Source organism: Pelecanus crispus, chromosome 18 (genome assembly GCF_030463565.1).
Source record: "Pelecanus crispus isolate bPelCri1 chromosome 18, bPelCri1.pri, whole genome shotgun sequence".
Taxonomy (NCBI): domain Eukaryota; kingdom Metazoa; phylum Chordata; class Aves; order Pelecaniformes; family Pelecanidae; genus Pelecanus; species Pelecanus crispus.
Window position 1 is genome coordinate 4,927,039 of NC_134660.1, and position 4,803 is coordinate 4,931,841.

Consider the following 4,803-nt stretch of genomic DNA (forward strand, 5'->3'; position numbering starts at 1 on the left):
TGGTCCCCATGGGCACAGTGCTGAGCAAGGGAAGTTGTGACCCAAAATTAGGGTCTCCTGCCATGAGAGCCAGGAAAGGTAGCTCAATATATCATCAAACTGGCTGGAAATGCTGCTGTTGGAGCAGAAAGCAATCGTGTTTGAGGGATTGCTGGTTGGGTCAGGATAGGGTACGTCCCACTGGGGCTGTTTCCTCCAGGGCAGAGGGAGGCTGCAGGCCACTGAGGAGAGTCCTGAGCCCCCCATCGTACTGATGTCTCCTGAAGCAGGTCTCAGCCCTGGGTGACTGGGGCTGGAGGATTCCCTGCAGCAGAGGTGTCTGGCAGGATGGTGCTCAGCAGGCAGAGCCCAGCATCTCCTTATGCAACGCTGTGCAAATCCATGCCTCAGTTTCCACTACTGGCAGGAGGCTCAACAGCAGATCTGAGCAGCCTAAAAGCAATAGTTTCCCATGGGAACTTTTGCCCAGCAGGGAGGAGGGCAGGGCAGGGGACCCTCGCCATGGTGCTTGCGGGGGCTCTGCTGGTGCTGCAAAGGGAGCAGACTGTTGGGGACTGGAAGGGACCAAGCTATTTCCAAACAAACCTGGAAAACCTGGACAACCCTTGGCACACATCCCCATGGGAGCATCGCTGAGGGCTCCAGCTGGAGGATGGACTCGCATGTGGGTGACCACCGTGGATAGATCCAGAGCCATGAGCACGAGTGACTGTTGGTCGTGGGACTGACCTATCAGTGCTCCTTGCAGGCGCCCATCTCCAGCACACACCTCTGCTGCCTTCAGCATGGCCCTGGGGCTCCTCAAGGAATGGGCAGAGAAGCCTTTTCTCCAGGGCTGAACAGACGGGCCCTCAGACAAGATCAGAGGGAGCCGTCCTTGCATCTCTGATCTTTAGGTTTCCTCCAAACTGGAAAAATACAGCCCTTTGAAAATTTCATGAGGGTGACAGAGAGCTGCCTGTCTCTCGCAGCCACGCACTTTTGAAAGCCATTTAACTGTGACTGCAGTGACAAATGTGAGCGGGAGGCTCATGCTGGGAGGAGAGCAGCAAGAGAGAGGGCACCAGAATTAAAGGATGAAATATTTATTTGGGGGTTTGGCAGCGCTGGAAGGATGACACAGCACAGACAAGAGGCATCTTGGGGTGGATGGCACTGAAAGCCACAAATGGGCTATAAACTACCATGAGATGTCTTCTCCTTCCCCACCTCCCACACCTTCCAGGATCATTGCCAGCCTGGGAAGGTACAGAGAGGGTTAAACATCCAGGAATGGCCCAAAGCTCTGGACTACCAGACAGAAATGCAGTGTCTGAGCCAGGATGGAGGGAGGGGAATGACAGTCCCAACTTGGCTTTAAATGCAAGCTATAAACCTCCAACTGATGGACAGTGCATCATGCCCATGGTGATGAAGCAGGAATTGGGAGGTCCTGGCTCTGGCAGTGGGGATGTTTGCCCAGGGCATCCTGGCTGGAAGGTGGGATGAAAGCTCAGGTCCCTCACGGAGGGTCAGGATCGTGAACCTTCCTCTCCCTCCCTCTGTTCAGGCTCTGGCTGGCAGGTTTTCTCCTTTCCCAGCTCTCAGTGTGCTGGGGATGCAGTGGAGGGCTCAAGACTGCTGAGCTTTAACCCCAGGTTGTAGGGCTGAGGCTGGGGAGCGACTCCAGGGCTGGAGGCAGCCTCCGGGGTAGGTTTCACGTGTTAATCAAATGAAGAACCTAAATTAAATTCCATCTCTGTGTGCTGGAGAGGCTCCCAGGCCTCACTCCCAGCCTGGGATGTCCCTGGCACTACGAGGTCCCATCCACAGGGTCCTGCTTTGCCTCTCCCAGCCCCAAGAAGTGCCAGGATAACATCAAGGGTTAATGCAGGATTATCTCAAGAGGCTATAAACTCATCAAGAGCACAGGATTGGCAGGTCATTAATCTCAGAATTACTTGATAACTTTAAATACAATCATGTAATCAGCAGGAACATGTAATTATTATTTATGTGCATGGTGCTTACCAAATTACAGCGCTCTCCAAGGCTCCGTGTGATGAACAAATTAATTCTGCAGTGGAAGAGCTTGACCAGAAAGAGATGTTTGTGTCTGAATTTCACTTGTAAACATTGATGTATGAAATGAAATTCGAGTTTAATTGGCCCTCCCTCCTGCTGTGAAGCACATTACATTTTTATTCTGCCAGCTCAGCTGGCAAGAGGGAGCATCACGGAAAACTTGGAGGAGTTTCTCTAGCCCTGATGGTACTTGCACAGGAGACCCACACAGGGTGCTCCTCACCCCGCTTAGATGAGATGATGTTGATACCTTCATGGAGAGCCCGTATCCCATCTCCATGCTATGGGCATGTGGACTTGGGGTAGAGAGGAGGCAAAAAAGCCACCTGCTGCCCCAGGTGCCTCTGTGGCCAGTGGGGTGCTGAGCCCACTGCAGTGCGAGGATGCTCCCGTGGAAAGTAGGGCCACGCTGGGGTTGTCTTTTCCAAAAGATAAACATGCCCCAAAAATCCTTGTGAGAGGAATTGAAGTAATTTTAATCGAACAAGGCTGAGAATACACACACTTCTCCAGCTACGGAAAGCAAAGTCATGTCGTCAGAGCAGACCACCAAGAGGAGAAGGAAAAAACAGTGATGTGAACACAGATGCTTCTGTTTGGGTTTCTTTCTTTGGTTTTTCAATTTCCAGCTTCTTTTCCACCAAAAATAACCCTGCTTTAATAAAATCCAAATTGAACATGTAGCGCATCGTTTTTTGGTAACATCACTGTATGTATGATGACAAAAGCTCCCTGGGGTGTTTCCCCTTCTCCATAGCCAGCAGATCTTTATTTGCTCCTGCCAAAGCACCTGGCAGAGAAATCAAAGTGACCCGTGGTGGGGACACACAAGTCTACTCCTTGTAGGGCATCAGCAGAAAGCATCTGTAAAGCTGGGAGCTGCCAGTTTTCCCATTGCATAACTCTGGGGGGTCTTTTTCTCACCCATATATTGGATAAGGGGCAGTCTCTGGGGCTGCTGGTGATGGACAAGCTTGTACAAGGACCAAAACCTGCCCCATGTGCAGGGTATGGTCCTCATTGTGGTCACTCCATCATACTGGGAGGTGTCGCTGCTCCCAGCATGTTATTGGAGGTAATGGGGTGTTTCTGGTTTTGGCTGCACAGTAGACATGCAGGTAGGAAACCTCAATGGGAGGGGAATGGGAGGAATTAAAGAAACATTTGAGGTTTTTGCCTATGCCTCCCTTTAAAGAAAAAAAGAAAGCTTTTATTCTGTCCTTTTCTGGTGGTGTATCCTGAGGAAATCACAGAGTACTACAATTTCAAAGATGCTTAAATCTCCCCCAGGCAGGAAATACTTATGCCTGTTCTTTATAGTGGGGAAACTGAGGCATAGAAGTGTGAAGATACTCATACCAGACCCTGTAGGGCCCCAGTGGCAAAATTCCTGGGATGCAGAGAGCAGACTTGGCCCATAGCCCCTCTGGCATCCTCCCCCTGCCTGAGCATCCCCAGACCTCATATGGGGCAGGGAAAATGTGGCTCTGAGGAGGTCAGGGCAAACCCCTCCACCTTGCATGGACCTCTCTGCTCAGCTGCTTTTGGTGATCACACAAAACAGGGCATCAGGGGTGGATCAGGGACTTGGCAGCTACACAGGAGACAATCTGAGGTCCCCGGAATGGGGAGGGAGGCTGCCACTCCTCCAAGGCACTTAACCCCAGCACAGGAATGATTTGGCCCCATCCCCTGCGTCAGAGCAAGGAACAGCTTTGGCACTGAGCCCGCCTGCATGGGTAAAAGCAGGGCAGAGAGGAGGGGAGCAAAGCCATGGTATTTCCCCATGGTAGCTGCCTTTGGGGAGCTCAGCCACCACTTCACTGTAGTGCTCTCTTGCCTTTCCACCCCCTGAGCAGGGGCATGGAGTCAGCCTGAGATCCAGGGGCTTTGCAAAGACCTGTAGGCCCATCTGGGCTGGGATGGACCACAGGATTAACTAAACCTCATGCCTCCCTTCAGACCAAGCCCCCTCCACGTGGCTGTTCAGAGCCCCTGGGATCCATCCCTGTCCCCTGTATGGTTCCTTCCCCTCTCCCACCCCATTGCTCTGCTTCACACCCTTGGTGTCGAGATGAGAAATGACCTGGTCAGACCAAGCAGCAGTTACAGGATGTCCCAGGGACCTCACAAGGGTCAGGGGAAGGGCTCAAATAACCCCAGTGGTACAAAAACACAGCCACATAAAGCAACATCTGCAATCAGTCCAGGGCTCTCCATCCACCCCTGTCAGCCCAGAGGGCTTTGCCCCCTCCCCGTGGGTTTTGCCCCTGCCCCCCCAGCAGCATCCCAACATTCACTTACTGGAAGGCTGACCCAGCTTCCCAAGGGATTAGCCCCATAGGCTGTCCCAGCAGTGTCCTGGTGCCCTGTCACCTCAAAACAGTGACAAACTCGAGAGAGGCAGCGATGGGACATGGGGCATCGTGCCCAGGATGGAGGCAGGCAGGGAGGCTGCTGCAACCTCTCCAGGCTTCTCCGACTCCTTCTGCCACCCCAGCAGATCACACCGCTGCCAGGGAGATGACAAAGTAGCATCTCAGCTGTCCTATCCTACAGGTCTGCCCCAGCAAGTGGGACAAGAACTTCTGTAGGGTTTCCCATAGCTGCAGCAAGTTTGTGTGCCCTCTGCAAGACTGGTTATGCAGGCAGGACCTGGATCCTGTGCTGTGCCATGTCAGGGGTCCCACGCAGCGGGGGTGCTGGCTCCCCCATGCCGTACGGCAGCTCACTCGCAGC